The 21,043-nt window shown below is 47.1% G+C and overlaps 1 non-coding gene across 1 annotated transcript; it reads right to left on the bottom strand.

Annotated features, from left to right (window-relative positions):
* Window positions 1-19,973: 19,973 nt before the first annotated feature.
* On the bottom strand, window positions 19,974-20,112 carry LOC120696357. Its single transcript, XR_005684133.1, has one exon. It is a non-coding gene; the product is annotated as a small nucleolar RNA Z247 (small nucleolar RNA).
* Window positions 20,113-21,043: the final 931 nt, after the last annotated feature.

Here is a 21,043-nt window from a genome sequence, read left to right as displayed (position 1 = left end):
TGGCACCCTCCACCGAGACACTGATGAACTGTGCTAGCGAGCAGCCACACACGGAGAACCGAGAGAACTTCCAAGGCTAGAGATCAGGGTGGATTGTGTGAACTTCTGAGTATTTTGGTCTTTTGTTGTGGGGTGAAGTAGGTTAAGATTAAAAGTTACTTAAAAATTTGAGCTAAAATTAAGTTGAGATTAAAGAGTACATGGATATATACTTAAAAACTTAACTAGGATTAAGATAGGATTAGAGGATACTTAAATTATTTTGTTAGGGGGGGGGGCCATGGCCCCTGCAAGCTGCCCCTCAGCTCCGCCACTGAACATGGAGTTGTGCGATGCCTAAAACTAGAAGCTACTCTGTCAACAGCCACAAGAGGCTCATAAAAGGGGAGATCCTAGATGCACCCAGGAATGCCTGGTGGAGTGTGTTAAGTTCAGAACCCCTAAACAGGTGGAGTCAGGAGAACCAGGGCCTAGGCCGATGCCGCCAAGGTGACCATGTTGGAGTGCACTACGGGGAGTCTGAGCTCTCCCCGTGCAGGGTTGGGCCCTGGACAGAAATGAAAGAGGGGAAGAAGAAGAGGACACATGGGGCCGCGATGTCATATCTAGAAGTAGCAAAGGAGAGGTCGTGCGGTTCGGGTTGGGCCAGAAAGGATGGGCCAGCGGGAGGTAGCTAGGTTGGATTGGATTTAGGATTTTAGAGCAGTGGTGTTGGTCAAAGGCGAATAGAGAGCATGGAATAGAAGAAAGAGAGAGAGAGAGAGAGAGAGGAATCAGACTAGGTTTTGTTGGCAGGTCGATTCAGGGTCAATTCTGGTTGCCAAAGTTGGCGATTACGACAGCGGTGCATCGTTGGAAGATACACCGAAAACAAGTCACGGGGCACCATTTCGAACGTGATTTGATCGGGGAGCGAGATTAGAGAACGGAAAACTTGATGGGGCAGCTATGGTCGGTGGATGCGAAAGAAGGAAGGTGGATGATGATTAAACAACTCGATCTGACTACGACGAGATCAAGGCGATGGCTGAGCTCAAGCTTTTGCGTGTGGCACGATTCTAGGATTTAGGGCAGACTAGTGCCAAAATGAGTTGAATCCAGCCCCAGATGAAAAGAATTAGAAAGAATTTCATTTGTCAAGAATATATTTTTATCCATAAAACAAATCTAGAAAAGTCTAGATAAATATTTTAAACAATGAAAAGTATATCTTGACTATCCGAAAATTCATGAAAGTTTATTGAAGGTAGTTCGAGACATGAGAGTCCAAATAAAATACATGGAACTCATGAAAAATATTTTAGAGCTTTTCGTTAAATGGATTTAGCTATGGAGAAATTGAGAATAATTTTTTCCCAAAAATTCTAGAAATTTCTCAGAAAACCTTAAAGATGGATGAAGACATTCTAAAAGATATTCACATCCTAAAATTAAACATTTTAGGGTGTGACACCGCCGGATTGGAGGTGGTGGAGGATGCCATCGTTGGACCTGTTGTGCCGCCATTGGATCCGCGGCATCACCAGGGAGGCCGGATTTGGCCCTGTTCGCGGCAGCGAGATGAGGGGGAGGGGAGGGAGGGCGCTGCCATGCCGCCATCGCCGCCGCCGCACTAGGCCCCCTGAGCCGCCTCCGCTCGCGGTGCCGCTTGGGAGGCCAGATCCGGCCCCTGCTCGCCACCACACCAGCGAGATGAGGGGGAGGGGAGAGAGGGCACTACCGTGCCTCCATCACCGTCGCCGCGCTAGGCGCTCGGGCCGCCTATGCTCGTGGTGCCACCGGGGGGGCGGATCCGGCTCTTGCTTGCTGGATCCGGCCCCTACCCGCCACCGCGCTGGCGAGCTGATAGGGAGGGGAGGGAGGGCGCTTTCGCACTGCCATCGCTGCCGCTCGCTTGCGCCGATGCCGCATTTTTGCTCGCGTGCACCGCCTCCTCTCGACGAGCACATGCACAGGAGGCCGCGCCGGGTAGGGCAGGGGAGGGCGTACCCTCAGAAAGGGGAGAAATGAGTGGAGGCTGAGGGAGGGGAGAAGTGAGTGAAACCCTAACTCCTCTAGTATATATACAAACTAGTAGTGGACTGAGATGGTCTTTTGGTGGGCCTCAGGAATATTAATCGAGGCAGGTTGGGATAAGAGGCCCGCCCGCGTAAAATTGGGGTATTTTTGGAGATGGGGCCACTTATAAAGCCCGCCTGCGTTAATGGATTTTCATATGCGGCTATTTTCCAACCGCCTCCGTAAATCGATTAGCCGAGGCGATTGGTTGGTCTTGACCGCCTCGGTAAATAAAAATTGCCCGCCTCGGTTAATCCGAGCCATTAATCGAGGTGGTTCAAAATCATGCCCGCCTCTGAGGGCTTTTTTAAAGGTCACGGTTAATCTTTTTTTTAGTAGTGTGATTGCGCCTGTGGGCACACCTGTAGCATGAATAAATGACAAAGGTGCTGTTCCGAATGGTGAGTCTTGCATTGGGGGCCGCCGCATTGGAGATAGCTAATCATGGGTAGAAGCATAACCTCAGGATTGGTTTAGATCATTTTTCTTTTGTTCATTCCCCTAGTTAGCCAACGGACGGCTATATTTTGTAGTAATAATTTCGTTGTGTACAGTTTGTAGAGGCCAGAACTCATTTCCATTATCTAAGAAAATGAAGGATGAGAGTTTCCACTTTGTTACAGGTTTGAATATATTCCAACACTGTATTATTAAAGCTTTGAACATCTCTCAGTGTCTATGCATCATCAGAGCTCATCTTGTCTAACATTCAAGGCATGTCAAGTCGTCAGCGCTTGGTCAAAGCTATCCCAGCAAATGTTTTTCATATAGCGAAATCCCCTGACAGGAAACCACCCAATACAAAAAAGAGGCCGCGAACGTTTTAATAGATTCACTTTGAGCTTCTGGTATAGAAGCCATAAATGTTCATGGTTTGAAACGTATTCAGACAAATTCAGTAAGTTCGGCTTTCATAAGAAAGTTTCCAATATAGTCAGATACAGAGAATAATAGCCGTGGTACTAAAGTAGCTACACACACGAAATTTAAATAGAAAATAAGAACAGGTGATGATGGTATACTTGTATGTCTACTCATACAAATGCACACTGGATTCTGATTTCCTATGTAATTGAGTACTTCCCAGCCTATACTCAGCTGGTAAGAACCAAACAGCATCATACATGGAAGACACGCAATTTGAATCCAAGAACAAGTGACGTGTTAGTTGCTACAGCTGCACAAGTTCCTAATAAACAAAGTAATAAGAACATAGGTCTTCAAGGTCCCAGCTGTTGTGGTTGTTTTTCTTTAATTATGCTCTTATTTAATGAAACGCTAGACTTCTCTCTCACGTGTTCAAGAAAAGTAGACCATAATACTCCACTATTAATTAGTGGGGTGTTACCCTAACACCTTTGTACTGTTTGGAGCATTTGACCTGAATTCTGTCTCCGAGGATATCTATATTTCTGCCAAATTTTGTCCTCGGTTGACTTGTGAATATTAACACTAATATTTGATTTCTTCCCTGCTATGGCATTCTATTTCGAGCCCTTGACTAATCTCTTGTTTCCCTTTCCATCTAAGTGACATGATTTAGAATTTTAGGTGTAGCTGCGGTGCTGAAAGCAGAATTTCCTTTTCTTTCTGCTTCCAATTCATAATGGACTTCTGTAACTGGACAGGTGCATGTGTAGCCCATAAGTCAACCAAGTGATAGACACGTATCCGATTCCTAATAAGCTTCTTGTCGTGCCCTTGCAACAGCTTCCTTTGAGTATCTCCCCCAAAAGTTCTCTGTGTTCTCATGCTTGATCTCCGCATGCTCATGCATGGCTTCCAATGTAAGAAATAGCGGGCTAAGATATTTAGCGAAAGCCCTTCCAAAAAGCTAAAAGAGCTATAGCGGAAGCTAAATCATTTAGCGGAATAATAAAATAATCAATAATTACATACAAATTTAGAAGAAACATTGGTCTAACACTCTAAAAATAGACTTAACACATCTCTTGACTGTCCAACTGTGCCTCTGCTGCTTTGTCTATGATTCACTCTAGTTATATTGATTCTTTATTTTTTTGAATAATTTTTTAGCGGACATTTATCACTGCTAAATCATGTAAAACTCCCTTTAGCGGACATAGCGGACAAATGTTTTATAGCGTAGCGGTAGATCAACTAAAAAGTTAATAGCGGGCAATAGCGGGCTATTTAGCGGACTATTTTGTACATTTTGGCTTCTCAACCTGAATGTGTGCAAAGCCATGTTTAGACTTCCAAAGCATTTGGTAAACCATCGCTTCGGCATTCTGGTGGAAGCAATCCATTGCCTTTGGCAACATAATATCTTCCAGCTGTTCCAGGGTAATGTCTGTATGCAAGCAATGTTGCTCCTTGTGGACTATCACTGCTATTTCAGAACTCCTATTCACTGGCAGCATATCCTCTAAAGAGCCATGGGGTGCAAAGGAGATTCCGGCTTTCAGATATGGATATTCTTGCATACAAATTATATCTTCAGACAGTGAGGTCTTCTGCTTGCAGTAAACAGACATTGAGACTTGACAATTCAAATTAAAATTAATTACTGGTTCTAGCAAAATTTCTGATATTCCTGCCATGTCTAGATTGCTGAAGCGTCAAACCTCATGCTGACTATGCTGCTTGCAACAAAATGGGTTTGGTCGAGTCCACTGCAACACGAAGCTGTTGAATTTGTCCCAGTGTTTCTTATGGTATGATGAGTACATAGATGGCCCCCATGAGAATTCTTGAGCGGACAATTGAGTAAGTTCATTCCATATATTTTCAAAATTACACTTAAAATGAGGGCTAAAAAACTGCAAGCACCTTAGTGCGATACCAAATATATCTGTACTCTCTGAGAGCTGTACGACCAAACCAACGAATATATGACTCTCTAGTGTACCATCATATTGGACAAATGTCAAACAAGCGTTTGTTCCATGCTCTAAAGTACGGACAGGCTCCAACCATAATTGAAAGGACGGATACTTGTTTCCCCGAACGATTTTATGATGTAGTACCTTGCCTGCATAAAGGTTCTTGACAAGGGAGTCAAAGGGCATGTGATAGCGTGGTGTGCCTCCGAGCTCTATGAACCTCAGAAACTCACTAGCACCATATGCATACCACTCAAATCTTTGAGCAATGAATATGCTCAACTCATTGCTGTTGCGATTAAGGAGGGAGGAAACAAATGACTTTGTAGCATGCACAAAACGGTTCGGAAGGGAGGAATTCTTTACCTCCCATTTTATTTGTTCTTCTTCTAGGATTTGTTGCTTGGTTTTGTGCAGAATGTCATCGCACTCTTGAGCAGAACGCTTTAGCTTCATACGCCAGCGCAATAAGGATGCATCAGTAATCTGCCACTTATCAGATGTCTCAAGAGCAGCCTCCAGCCTTATGTGAGCCATCTCTAGCCTCTCCAAGTTTATGTTCACATTTGATTTGTCACACCCGGTTTTAAGGACAAAACCAAATGCATAACTATATGTATGCCAGGATCAAGTTTCATACATATAGAGACATTATAAGTGACTAATCAGTAACAGTATCACGTAAAAGCAATAATTAAAAGATTATCAGAGTTATACAGCTTATCCTGGAAACGGAGACTCCAAACTTCACAGGCAATCGACTGGGGGTTGCGTACGCCTAGAACTCAGCAACATCTTCAAAAGACTTCACCACATCTTTCTCCTTCTGAGCAGCAGTAAGCAAGGGTGAGTACACTTATGGTTGGTACTCAGCAAGGCCACAAGAAATAACCAGAATATGATTTAAATCCATCTTTAAGTTTATTAATCATGTGAGGGTCCAAGCCGCTCTTGACCGTGAGCACGGCTAACCGGTTAGTTTTAACTCTGCAGAGGTTGTACACTTTCACCACAATTCGCGTAAAAGTTCCGAAGAACTTTGAACCCAACCACGCATATGTGTTGATCAGGCACAATACCACACTTCCGAGGTGTGATTGCATAGGGACGCTATGAGGCCTTTACAAAGAATCCCTATATGTATGTGTTGGTCCCTACCGTGCGGTCCCTCAGAAGACGCAGCTTCCTTCACCCGCTCCACAACACAAACTCATAACCACCAAGCGAAACAACCCCAACACAACATATAGTTCATCTAATTACTTAGCCAAGACCAGAGCCATATAGTATTGTGGTTGTACGGTTTTCTTGGGTAGTTCTCCATGTTCCAATTAAATCATATCATCTTGTAAATAAAGCATAGATAGAAGTATGGTTAGGGTCACTTGCCTTTCTCCAACGAAAAGCTACTCTTACTGTTCTTCACTGCTCTTCAGCTTTTGCTCACTTGTAATTCTTGATCTTCAATCTTTGAATGGCGATCCTTCTACTCGAGGCGATCAACGAGCAACCATACAAAACAATCAAAAAGATATATCTAAGAAAAATACACCAAAACAAAGAAATGCTTTAAAATAATGCACTAAAGGATAGGGCTCGTTGCTATAGTTACGGAGGTGCAAGAAACACGGAAAACGGAACTAAAACGGCGATTCTATAGACTAAACAGTGCTTCAGGGATCTAGTCGCGATTAACAAAAGGGTTAGGGACTAACAGAAAAGATTTGTAAGACACAACAAAGTGTGCTCACAGAGGATAAAAAGGTTATAAAGCTATTGCACACGCCACAAGGATCACGTGAGCGCAAGAATCGCTGAAAACGGAGTTGAAACATGAAAGATATGGCTAAAACATGGTTCTAGGGACTTGTTTGCAATAGATTTAAACTTTCAGGGGCTAGCTCTAAAGAAACCAGGGACTAAAACGAGATTAAACCTAAGATACAGGGGCTAGCTTGCAAAACAACGCACTAAGGATGGCGGGTCCTATTTTGGAGAAGCTCAGGGGTTAAACCATAAAAGAAAGGACTGGTTTGTAAATTCTTTTCACCTAGCATGGACCGCAGGTTGATTTGCGTGAAACCGAGGGTCTCTTTTGCAAAAAGGCCAAGGACGGCTCAGATCTGGCTTGGTTCTGGTGGATCGGATCCGTTGGATCTCGATCCAACGGCGGACGGCGGCTAGGCTCAGCTGGCGGGCGACGGCTCGGCTTGGTTGCGCGGCTCCAGGCACAGGGGAGCAACTGACGGCTCGGCGCTGGCTCGGTAGTGGCTCAGGCGGATGGCGGCGGCGCAAGGCGCCGACGGCGAGGCAGGGTGGCAGCGGCTTGCCGGCGTTAATCGCAAACGCGATTCCGGCACAGTTTCTCCTGGGATCTGGCCTGGGAGCTAGCTAGGGAGACGACGAACCCGACTGCGGGGTTCGCGCGGGGCATAGGCGGCCACAGCGAGCTTGCGACGGCGAGCGGCGGCGCGCAGATTTCGGCGAGGCCGCGTGGATGAGAGAGAGAGGGGTAGGAAGAAAAGATGGGTCGGCGAGCGTCCCCTCTACCTCGCGGAGCTCCTGGGCGTCGAACTCGTCGAGGAGAGGTGGCGGAGCGGCGGGTCGGCGTCGAGCCCGAGCTCGGCGGCTCCAATGGCGACGGCGTGGCTAGGGTTTTGCGCGGAGGCGGCAGCACAGGCTCGAGGGGATTTGGGGAGGGGGCGCGGTGCTTTTATAGGGGCGAGGACCGGGCCTCGACGTGTGGGCCCAAGGCGGCGCAGCGGCGTGCGCCAGGCCGGGTCGTACTCGGCAGAGTCCTGCCCGAGCACGGGGAGGAGAAAGCCCTGACAGGCGGGGCCCGCACGGCAGAGGGAGAAACCGGAGCGGGCTGGGCCGGGAGAGGAAAAAAAAAAGAATGGGCCGGCATTGCGACTTTGGGCCGCGGAAGAGAAAAGAAAAAGGGAGAGAGAGAAAGGAGAGATGGGCCGGGCCGAAACAAGAGAGAGGGAAAAAGAGTTGGTTTTCCATTTTTGAATCTAATTCAAACACATTCATTTGAATTTAAATTTGGAGAATTTAAATTCAACTGAACCCAATCAATTAAACAAATGCAATTCAACATGAATGCATAGCAAACCAAAAAGGACCTCAATTAATTTAGAAGACAACCAATTATTTTTTTACTAAATTCCCTGTAATGAAAAGAAATGTTGGGAAAATTTTAAAATTATGAGAAAATTGTTTATTTATTTTTAATTTTAATCACATCCTGAAATTCAAAAATTTCAGGGTGTGACATGATTCCTCTTTCTCATCATATTTTTTGAACAAGACCAGATAGGATTTGGCTAACTGTCTCTTGGACAATCGCAGCACCGATCGATTCCGCCATTAGAATTCAAGCATTTGCATTTCTTGCTTGCTAAGAAAAAAAATGATATATAACAGCATGCATAAGAGCTTAAATCATGAATTCTGGATCATGAATGAAGTTTAGCTTTGCGGTTGTAAGAATGTACCTTCGAATGAATCGGGTGAAAACTGTGGATAGAGAGGTACTATTTGGGATGTTAAAAAAGAACGAGAACTTGTGATACTATGGGACAATAATAACTGATGTGTCAGATCAGCTTAGAGATGCAAGAACCTTCCTTTGATTGACTGATATATAGTGATGGCCAAGACTTTGACGAGGTAAAAGTTAGACATGTTTCATAGTGAGGGGTTTTGTGGATTTGGCCTCTAGAGGGGAAATCGTGTAGTCAAGAAGTCGGACTTAAATGAATATTCAATATTGAATTATTATGGGGAAAAAAGTGGAAGCAAGACGTGCGTCAAGTCGTGCGTCAAGTCGTGTGAAAATGGAGCTTGGTGTGATAACTAACAACGACATGGAAAGAAAGTGGAGGTGTGGAATAGAGTTTGAAAATATTTCATCTATTACTGGCATTTTCTAATAGAATGAAGCCAATATACAAGTCAATATAAATTTATTTCCACGGCACGCTAGTCTTGCTGATGTCCAATTGACTCACTACATTTTTCCGACGAGCACGCGGATGGGGCAGTGAGGTCTGAGGTGGGCTGTTATGTAGTCTCCAACAATGAAAGCGAATAGTAGAACATTTGGTAGACCAACATTGGTGGCTGTAAATCTTCGCAAAGTCTTAACACTACTCCAACACCCCCATCACAGCATGTTCAAAATGAGCAACACCACCGGTTCAAAATGAGCATCTCCACCAGTTTTAGGGGGTGCTTAATTTAACTCATGGTGAAGAGAGGGGGCATCACCGCCGGGTCTAGAACCGGCGGTGATGCCATTTCCAGAAAACAAAAAGAAAAAGAAAAACCAGGCGGCACTCGTGCTCGCCGTACCACTTATGCCCGCACCACACTAGCCGCGCTGCTTGTATCTGCACCACATCGCTCGCGCTCGTGCAATCTCGCTTGCCAGCATCGGCGGTAGGGAGGAGGATGGGGAAGAGGAGGATGAGGAGGCGGGAATGAGGAGGAGGCGGTGGCATGGATAGGGATGGCGGGGAGTAGGAGGCAGGGACGGGGATGGTGGGGAGGAGGATGGGGGGAGGGTCGGCGGTGGGAAGGAGGAGGGGAGGTCAGGACGACGGCGGGGAGGTGGAGGAGGAGGTGAGGGACGGCGGTACTAAGGAGGTGGAGAGCAATGGAGATAGCGAGCCTCCCTTCCTCCTCTACGTCCGCATCCCCTCCTCTGCTCCGCTTCCTCTCTGCAGTGGCACTTCGGCAGCTGGCGTGCTGGGCCGATGGGAGAATGGACGTGCGCCCGCCCCCTCCTCCTCTATGGCGGTGCAAGGGTAGCCAACGCACAGGGCCGGGGGGAGCAGCAGCACGTGGCCACCTCCCCTCCTCCGTGGCCGCCTCCCAATCCTCCTCCCTCGATGTCCCCCCCGCCCCTCACCTCCCCCACCATGGCACCGCAAGGAGAGGCGCCTGTTGATGACCAAAATTGGCGGCAACCGTTCTGGGCGCTGTAGCTGGTCTAGCAGGAGCCGACCAGTGTGACCGGTGGGTCCGACCGGTCTAAGCAGAGTCCGAATACAACTAGAGATTTATATAGATTTAGATCTTGTAATAGGGTTTCTTGCGGGATAAGTCCACCCACCCTATAAATATAAAGGGTGACGGCCGATTGAGGGTATCCAATAGATCAAAAACACAATAATACATTACTTTTCTATCTTTTTATTGCCTTTACCTTTATTATGTCCAAACCCTAGCTCTTCCAACCTCCTATCTATTGTTCTTCCTTCGTCTCCGCGATGTCTGAAGGCGTTGCAGGTGGCCTGCCGATCTTAGAACAACCCTACGTGCTCCTGTCCTGACGGGGTCCCTCTCGGGCTAGCGTTCATCGGACTTTGTTGACTCACCCTGGTGACCGGTCTGACCGCACTACGCAGGAGGCGCCACATCGAGCTCCTCGCGCCGCACGACCATGTGTGTTCATGTGTTGCCCTAGAAAAGACGCCAACAATGTTGCGCAGAGGCGCATCGTACGGGGCGCGAGGCCCCCGCCACGGCAGCATGAAGCGAGGCAGCACGCAGAGTAGGCGAGGGACCACGCTGCAACGAGGCAGGATGTAGCGGTCAGAGGAGGCTGGATGACTGCGGAGTGGCGGCGGCGGGAGGACGCGTGGGGTGGCGGCCGGAGGAGGCGGGGAGTTAGGTTTTGGCCGTATTTTTATTTTTTAATATTATTTTAGAAGGGCAATACTGTCGGGTGATAATGGAAAGTGATGGGTACTATCATCACCATCGACTTAAATCCAACGGTACCCAAAACCGGCGGTGATATGGTAGATGCAGTAGTGATATGAAACTCACGGGTTTACCAGGATTTTTTTATTATACAGCGGAAAATAAAATAATGTTCATGGGCTATTGGGCTGTAGTCACGTAGAACCCCAAATGTCATGGTCGAAACACCCAACCCCACAGCATTGACACGGCATCATCCTCGTCGAAGGTGGCCGCTGAACTTGTTTTTTCTTTTCTTTCGCAACCTCTCCGATGCATCTCCAGCCATGGTGGCAGTATCCGACAGAGCTGGGATGTGTTCAAGAGGGCCTACAAAGACAAGATCGACAAAAACGAATAAAATTTGTCGGGAAGCAATCAAGATTTCCTGGCCGGATCGAACCAACACTTGCCCGTGCACGAGTGGCGGCTTGGGAGCTCGCCGGACAGCGGATGGCGGACACCGGCGAGGCAGTGCCATGGGATCACGCCTTGACGAGGGGGCATGGGGTGCTCTGGTCGCTTCACTGGACTCCGCATCGGATGTTCCTGATCGTGCGATGTGGATTGAACGGTCCTCAGCTGCCTTGGGGGTGGACGGTAAATGAAATACCGTCCACCCCCTGGACGAGAGCACCGCTGCCTCCACTTGCCCCATTGCGCATGCGCAATGCCGCTCCTCAGTGCGCCAGGCACGCCTGCGGCCTGCCGGTGGTCGGCCACCATGGCTTGGTAGACTAGGCTAGGAAGAAGGGGTGGCAGGCTAGCTAGGAAGTTGGTGTCGCCGTCAATTCGACGCTGATCGGCTGATACCCCTGGCATGGCACCTTGACGACGACGGTGGCGCCATGGTGGATGAAGAAAAAATAATCGAAGGCTAGCGGAGGTGGTGGCTGCCTGACGGCTGGTGAGTCGAGTCATCGCGACTCATCGACGTACCGGGTGCCGCCGCCGGCCTGTGGCGCCTCATCGATCGACCCCGGCCGGCACTCCAGCGTGCAGTCTGATCAGCCATGGACACCGAAATGAGCAGAGGCACCAATCCAGCGTTCAGGAGCAAGAACACAACGCATCCAATCTGTGTATGGATCAATCTATTGCCCATGCAAGCAAGGATCGGGAGCTCGCCGGGCGCCGGCGAGGCAGCGCCGCGGGATCACGCCTCGCCGGGAGCGCACAGGATAGCGTTCCGTTCTCTTCGTAGGAGCCTGTATCGGGTGCATCCTGGCCGTCAGGTGCATGATCGTACGGCCCTCGGCTGCCTATGGGGTGGATGGTAAATGAAATACCGTCCACCCCCGGACGGTAATTGGGATACCATCCGTCCCTGGCCGCGAGGCTACGAGGCCACGAGAGCCGGCAAGTGAGGCCACGAGGCACCCGCCGGCCGCCGCCGCCGCCGCTCAACATGGCAACGGGCATGACGCCCGCGGATACTAACTTCCTACGCTCGCGCCCGGCTCCCAAATTTCACGCCCGCGCCCGTGCCCGCGACCTGCCACGGCTAGGAAACCACGCCCGCGCCCGCCACCCGCGGGCATTTCGTGCCCGCGGCACTCGGAAGCTACTTGGGGTTGCCATTTCAACTGCATGTCAACAAACAACACAAATTAACACTCTCCAATCGTGTATAGAAATTAGAATTGGTTGAACATTCAAGTGAATAGCAAGAAAATACCTAGATCAGGCGAAGGAGCAAGCAGATCCTGCGGGGACTTGGAGGGCCGGCTGGCGGGCTCGCGGCCGAGAGGGGCGACGGAGAGGCGCAGAGAGGGGCGGCGGACAACGGCGGTGGTGACTTGGAGGGCCGGCGGGCAGCGGTGCAGCCGCGCAGGGGCAACCCTCCGCCCTTGCAGGCTCGCGGCAGACTGGCGGAGGCGCGGAGCGCGAGTCGCGCGCACGGCGCGCTTGCTCGTGAGAGGGGCGGCCGGCAGCGGCGGGGACAAGGAGGGGGGGGGGGCGCTGTGCTCCTGTGCCTGTGCGGCCGCTCGCGAGAGGGGGGCTTGGGCGCCTGCCGCTTGGGCCACTGGGGGGGGGGCTGGGTCGGGTGGAAGGGAAAATGAGGAAGGAAAACCCTAATTATTTGTTTATATACTTAGTTACATGTGGGTCCCACATGTCATAACGGGTCTGGCGGGTATGCGGGTGAGGATAGCAATTTTAAATGCCCGCGAGCAACTATCCGCTGGGTTTGGGTTCGTGCCCGCGCCCGCGCCCGCGCCTGCGGGCGATGAATGGCGCCCGTATCCGCGCCCGTCGGGTTTCCTGCCCGCGGGTACGCGGATATTTGGCGCCCGTTGCCATCTTTAGCCGCCGCCTGTGTGGGCACCAAGCACCGCGGGCTTTCCCTGCCCCGTTGCGTGTGCGCCGTGCCGCTCCGCGGTGCGCCAAGTGCCAGGCACTGCACGCCTGCCAGTGGCCGGACGCCACGGCGTCTGCTTCGACAGCGCGCCGCATGTGGGAACGCGGCTGCGTCCACGTCGGATGTGCCGCCGGCCGGCCGTGGTAGTGGCGAGGAGGGAGAAGTTGGCAGGGGGCGGTGACGTTCGACGAGCGGGAGGCCGGGGTGGTGGCTGCTCTGGCTGCTGGGGTCATGTTTCTTGGAAGAAGGGGAAGCGGTGAGGCGGGCCGTCCCCGTGTGTGTCCGTGCTACGATGAGATGCGACGCACTCCAGAGCTTCAGGTCGTGCGGCACGTTGCTTTCTTGCTCTCCTCTGCTTCAGATTCAGGGTGAAGGGAGACATTGCCATTCATGGTACCAAACCTCAGTTAACAGAACATAGAAGTAAAATCATGCTATTTCAGTTTACATGGACACGCCTCTGTCTGTGAGATTGTGTGAGGGTAATAGTAAAAATCTGCTATCAAAATTTTGAAGGACAAAATTTATCAAAGCTTCTCAATCAGACATTGATTATCAAAACTCTGAATATTTCCCTCAAGAAATTCAGGGAAACAAAAACAATGCCCTACTGTATGCCACACCTTTTCTTTCTGTGCCCTGTTTTTATCTTACAACAAATGAATGAACTAGGCGATTTTGAGAGGCAACTCTACAAAATGCAAATGCTTTGGTTGATGTCACCTCGATAGCAACTTCAGAGAACTGCTTTGGTTGATGTAATGCTGGTGTCCACAAAAATGGCATTACAAATGCCTAGCCGAGTTCAGCCGCGTTTTTTTGCTTTTTAACCCTTCTCATGAAAGATTTTCACAAATAGACCCTTAGCCAGCGCCACCAGTTATGGCGCCGAGGTACTCAACTCGGCCAGCCTCGAGGGTTGGGCTGCACCATCGGCACGCTAGCAGCTGTCCAACGCAAGCACTGTCCTCGTGTCCTCCTACTTGTACCGTGGAGATGACTATAGCTGATAAGGACGGACGACACACTAACGGCGGTCCTTCTCTGCAGTCTGGACAATGATGAGTTTCATTACCAGCTCCAGTGTGGGATTTGAACCGAAAGAGCAGTATTCAGTTGGCTCTGCACGGTTCGTTGGCCGCAGTGTAAACATCGTTTACACCATTTTATTGGGCCCCACATTAAATAAGAAATCACCATTCTTTTACCTGCTAGATGTCCTGTTTGTCAGTGCACCATTGCCTTCAGCATGTACTTTTGAGCAGCTTTACGATTATTTTACTTGGTTGTGTTCGAACCATGTTTGGAGTTCGATTTTAGTTTCTGACACGAGCATTCGAATCCTGCAGTGTGCATGGTTCGCTGTTTTTGCCCACGGTTCGCTTTTACACCCACACTGGAGCTGCCCAAGAACGAGGTCTATATCGACAAGGCGGTCACAGCACATTTTATTAGTCTTTTCTCTCTGCCGCATCTGTTTTTGATTAACTTTGCTTTTGAGATACTAGCATCTAATCAATTGTAAGGGCATCCTCAACCTTCCATGTAGAATAATTTTCACAGCATTAAATATATCTCCACATACTCCCTCTGTCCTTAAATATATGGCTTTTCCAAATAGAAAGTGCATGTAACTATCTGTCCTCGAATATAAGGACTTGTTTAGTTCGCGAAATTTTTTGAGTTTTGGTACTGTAGCACTTTAGTTGTTATTTGACAATTAATGTCTAATTATGGACCAATTAGACTTAAAAGATTCATCTCGTCGTTTACAGTTAAGCTATTAATGAGTTATTTTTTTCAATTGCATTTAATGTGCCATGTATATGTCCAAAGATTTGATGTGATGGGTATTGTAGAAATTTTTTTGAGAACTAAACAGGCCCTAAGGCCTTTCAAATAGAAAGATGTGCATGCAACTATGTAGAGGAATGTGCATGAAAAAGTGCATGCTAGTTTAATTAGCACACTTCTGATGCTAATAATTAGAGGTAGAAGAGTCTTTACTATACATCTATAATCTGTCCTAAAAACTCCAGAACGCCTTACATTCCAAGATGGAGGGAGTAGAATTTTTAGCTTATGTGGCACTATAATAAAGAGAGAGAGAGAGTGAGTGAATAGAGGAAAAAACTGGGTCTCATGCAAGACTCAGTGTTGACACGAGAACCTATGCATTGGACACTATTAAATTGTGTATTAGAAGAGAGATGGCGTCCTCATAATAAATGAAGAATAAATTAATGGTTAAGAGTGTATCTTAAACTACACTAGAAAGTCAAGAAGGAATAAGTATTTAGATGCTAAAACTCTGGTGAACTGATATCATAAACTAGTCAGGTTCAGTACTTGATCGAGCACATATATTAATTCGTAACATAAAAGGATAAATGCAAGTAAAGTGAACTGCACAATCCTGACACAATCACGTGGCACAGTGCTTGGCAGCTGCTAGCGTGCCGATGGTGCAGCCCATCCCTCGAGGCTGGCAGAGTTGAGTACCTCGGCGCCATAGCAGATGGTGTGCCATACCCAAGAGGTGCTTGCCACGTCGACGCCACATCAGCGAAGTGGTAAATATCTCAGCACCATGACCGAGACGTGTTACCTCGGCACCACGAGTCATGGCGCCGACCTCTTGGGTCTAGAAACACAATTCGTATCGCTAGGGGTCTATTTGTGAAAATCTTTCGTGAGAAAGGTTAAAAAGCAAAAAATGCGGCCGAGTTCAGAGTCTACAAACAGTCCATCAACGATCAAAGAGTTGTGTTCTGTGGCCTTTAACAGTGAACAATCAACCAGTTAGAACATTTCCCACTCCTACATTAGTACATGTAAACGTTCTGAATGTCTGAATAAATGATGTGCAGTAAGTCTCAATGCATCTGTTCAGGACCAATTATCTTAAAAGAAATCTCTGTTAGGAATCTGCAAAAACACCATCAGCCAGCAATGACTGCACAATCACGAACACAATGAGAGACTTCAGATGATATGTGGCAAGCAATGCTAGTTTGGCACCTTTGAAAGAATTACACAGCAATTGGTTAACGTGGCTGCCTATCTTGGCTAGCACACGATTGCGTGTTAATATATATAGAGAAAATTTACAAGAGTTTGAGTACAACTTGAAGCCCAAGGTACTTGGTTTAAACCACCTCTATCTATACAGATATCTATCGCATCTATCCTGGTTAAACTGAGATACTCAAGGTGCTTTTGGTTATAACGTTCATATGACGTTTTACATGAAACATGGACTCTTCTAACAGCCTCCCTCAATCTAACCTGGCTTGCTTCTAAGGTTGAGATTGCCTTTAAACTTCTCAAACTCCCGAGCTGATAAAGCCTTTGTGAATCCATCTGCTAATTGGTCTTTGGTAGAAACAAGCTGAATCCTTAGTTGCTTCCTAGCAACCCTTTCTCTTACAAAGTGAAAATCAATTTATATATGTTTTGCTCGAGCATGAAGGACCGGATTTGCAGACAGATATGTAGCACCAAGATTGTCACACCACAAACATGGAGGCTCTTGTAATTTTACACCCAGTTCAGCCAGTAATGCTTCAACCCATATAGTCTCAGCAGTAGCATTTGCTAATGATTTTTACTCGGATTCTGTACTTGACCGTGAAACAGTGGGCTATTTCCTTGCACTCCAGGAGATTAAGTTTGGTCCAAAATAGACAGCAAAGCCACCTGTTGATCTTATATCATCGATGCTCCCTGCCCAGTCGGCATCAGAGAATGTTTTCGCCAAATTTGTCACCGTCTTGCTTATTGTGAGACCAACATTAATTGAGCCTTTGATATACCGAAGTATCCTCTTCACTGCTGACCAGTGAGCTGTTGTAGGACTATGCAGAAATTGACATACTTTGTTCACTGAAAAGGCTAAATCAGGATGTGTAAGAGTTAGATATTGTAGTGCCCCTACAATACTTCTATACCGAGTACTATCTTCTAATGAGAGTAATGTTCCATCTTCACATGACAACCTTTCTGAAGCTGATAGCGGAGTGGGTGCAGACTTGCAATTTTTCATACCTACTCTTGTCAATATATCTGATGCATATTTTCCCTGTGAGAGAAATAAGCCTCCCTGGATCCGATTTACCTCAATGCCAAGAAAGAAGTTTAAATCTCCCAGATCCTTGAGAGCAAATTCTGCTCTTAATTCTCGAAGCAATGCCACAATAACTTCCATAGATGAACCTGTTACTATTATGTCATCAACATAAATGAGCATAAATATTATTGTATTGGACATAGAGTAGATTAATAACAATGCATCTGATTTTGATGTCTTAAACCCAAGATCAAACAATTTTGAGCTTAGCCTTGAGTACCAGGCTCTTGGAGCTTGTTTTAACCCATAAATAGCCTTGTCCAATCTGCAGACATAATTTGGAAACTTTGCATCCTCAAAGCCTAGTGGCTGTCTCATATACACCTCTTCCTCTAGAACACCATGGAGAAACGCGTTCTGTACATCTAATTGCCTCAAACACCATCCTCTAGAGATTGCTATTGATAGCACAAGCCGAACAGTAGCAATTTTGACAACTGGACTAAAAGTATCTTCATAATCAATTCCATATCGTGCCCTAAAAAAAAGTCAATTCCTTATCGTTGCTTGAACCCTTTTGCTACCAATCTTGCCTTGTATCGGTCAATACTCCCATCTGCTTTTCTTTTCACCTTATAAACCCATTTGCAATCAATGAGATTTTAACTTTGTTTTGCTGGAACTAGGTGCCAAGTCTTGTTCCTGTATAGCGCTTTTAACTCTTCCTCCATTGCTTGTTTCCATCTTATATCCTCTAGAGCTTCTTGTAGATCATCGGGTTCCCTTGTAGAGCAGAAATTTCCCCATCGAATAGTACCATCAGTAAATAATTTGGGCTTGATTATATACCGCTTTGTGATCTGGTCCTTCGACGAGATATTTCTTGAGTCGGTGATGGTGCCGGAGGAAGCATAGTTGCAGATGATGTAGCTGGACTAGCGCCTGCTATAGGAGATCCAGGCGACATAGGTGGAGTTGTCCCCGCCTGTCCATGAACGCCCAATGAAGTGGACGTTGTGGGGTCGTGTGTTGCAGCCGGACTCATCCCCATGGAATCCAATGCAGGCTGATCCGCCGTATCATCCTGAGATCTGCCGCCTGATTGTGCAAGGAAATCTCCATAGATTTCAGCAGCATTGCCCTCTTCTGGTCCTTCAAAATGTGACGTTTGGGCATCAAATGAGCCAAGATTTCTTGCTGATTCTTCCTGCAGACCATGCACATCACTAGAGCCATTGTTATGATCATTAGTAATATTAGGATCAACACGTTCTACACCCCCAGAACCATTGTGTGGTGAGAAACTAGGGAGCAGAAGAATTTCTTGCTGAAGACGAGCCCCTGCATTTTCATGGAGTGATTCAAAAGGAAAAATGGTCTCATCAAAAACAACATCTCGGGAGATATAAACCAGTCCAGTAGAAACATCAAGGCATTTGAAGCCTTTATGCATAGAACTATATCCAAGGAAGACACACCTCTTGGAACGAAAGGATAGTTTCCTAGGATTAAAGGGTCTTAAGTTTGGCCAACATGCACAACCAAAAACACGAAGGGAAGTATAATCAGGTTTTTCGTTGAGAAGAAGCTCTACTGGTGTATGATGGTCAATGACTTTTCTTGGAAGAAGGTTGATTAGGTAGGTTGCAGTAAGGAAAGCCTCATCCCATAATTTTAGAGGCATAGATGCATTTGCAAGAAGAGCTAAACCGACTTCAACAATGTGCCTGTGCTTCCTTTCTGCTGATCCATTTTGTTGGTGAGCATGGGGACAAGAGACTCGATGAGCAATACCAATTTGCTGAAAAAAGGAATTCAAGCCTTCATACTCACCGCCCCAATCGGTTTGCATGGTCAAAATTTTCTTATCGAACTTCCTTTCAACAAGATTTTGGAAGTTTTTGAAGACTTGAAAAACATCGGATTTTTTTCCAGCAAATAAATCCATGTGTATCTACTGTAATCATCGATGAAACTTACATAATAAGTATGTCGGCCAACAGATATGGGGGCAGGACCCCAAACATCGGAGTGAATTAACTCAAGAGGAGTAGTAGACACATTCTGCGATTTTGCATACGGAAGCTGATGACTTTTGGCCCTTTGACAAGGGTCGCAGACCGACTCATTACTAGTTTCATCAATAAAGGACAGATTATTGTTCTTGAGAACATGTTTAACAATAGGAATCGAAGGATGGCCCAAACGACTATGCCATCTATGAGTAGATGGTTTATTGACTCCAAGAATTATTTTCTTCTGTGTTGTTCCTGACACGCCCATCTCTAGTGGATACAGTCCTCCTTCACATCTTCCTCGATGAAGGACTTTCATCGTTGCCCGATTCTTGATGAGGAAAAAGTTGGGATGAAACTCAAAATAGACATTATTATCAAGAGCTAGCCGATGGACAGATGCAAGGCTTTTGTGTGCACTAGGAACATGTAGAATATTTCTCAAGAATAGATTTCGAACTGGGGTATGTAAAGACGCATGACCAATATTACTAATTTTCATACCTGAACCATTTGCAGCATGAACTTGGTCATGGCATCCATACTTTTCCCTTACTGACATCTTTTCAGCATCTCCGGTAATGTGGTCTGAGGCACCACTATCCATGTACCAATTTGTATCGACGCCATATGCAGCAGATGATCCACCCCCTGATTTGCTCGCATTGCCTTGCTGTTGGTAGTCTTCATCGTACCTATACCAGCACTCCAGGGCAGTGTGATTGGGCTTGTCACAAATCTGACAGCAGGGCTTGCTGCTGCCTTGTCCTCCAACCTTGGGAGCATTGAAGGCATTGTTGTTTCCTCCAGAGTTACAACCACCACGCCCTCGGCCGCGATTGTTACCACGTCCACGAGAGTTTGGATCTGATCATAGGACATGACTTGAGCAAACAGTTCATTGACAGAGATTGGATCTGATCACCCAAGAACAGAAGACACTATGGGGTTGTAATCAGAATCAAGACCATTCATGATAAAAGATACCATCTCGTCGTCGTCAATAGGCTTCCCTGCAGCGGCGATTTCATCTCCAAGAGTCTTCATCTTGTTGAAGTATGCTGCAACGCTCATGCTTCCCATCTTGAGGTTTGCAAGTTGCATGCGCAAATTTGTGACTCGTGCACGTGATTGTGCTGAGTACATCCCTTCCAGCACTCTCCAGACATCAGACGTTGTCTTCAGCGTCGCTACCTGTGCTAGCACGGTAGTAGAAAGAGAATTCACCAGGTAACCAAGTATCTGTTGATCCTTTGCCAACCAGGTTGAGTATGCCGGGTTGGGGACGACTTGCTTCTTGTCATCTTCAATGGTCTTTGGCGGCGCAACTTCTGTTCCGTCGAGGATGTCATCAAGTTGTGCACCTCTGATCAGAGGGAGCACATGTGCCTTCCATAGAAGGAAGTTATCACGGGTGAGCTTCTCGGAAACTGGTGGTCCGAGATGTGCTGAATTGTTGGAGGAGCTAGACGCCATGGCACTAGATGTATTTAGAGAGGAAGATTGCTCTGATTACCATGAAAGAATTACACAGCAATTGGTTAACGTGGCTGCCTATCTTGGCTAGCACACGATTGCGTGTTAATATATATAGAGAAAATTTACAAGAGTTTGAGTACAACTTGAAGCCCAAGGTACTTGGTTTAAACCAGCTCTATCTATACAGATATCTATCGCAACTATCCTGGTTAAACCGAGATACTCAAGCTGCTTTTGGTTATAACATTCATATGACGTTTTACATGAAACATGGACTCTTCTAACAACCTTATGCTCCACTGGGAACTTACATGAGTGGCAAGGTTGCCTCAGGATTCTAAAGTGCTGCATCGATGGCGTTGAGAAATAGTGGTAACATTTGTATGTGAGGCAAATCGACCCTTCAAAATTAAAATCTTTCATATGATCTTCTTAATTTCTGAATTCATATGATCTCCAC

The sequence above is a fragment of the Panicum virgatum genome, chromosome 2K (genome assembly GCF_016808335.1).
Source record: "Panicum virgatum strain AP13 chromosome 2K, P.virgatum_v5, whole genome shotgun sequence".
Taxonomy (NCBI): domain Eukaryota; kingdom Viridiplantae; phylum Streptophyta; class Magnoliopsida; order Poales; family Poaceae; genus Panicum; species Panicum virgatum.
This window is presented reverse-complemented; position numbering and strand designations above follow the sequence as displayed.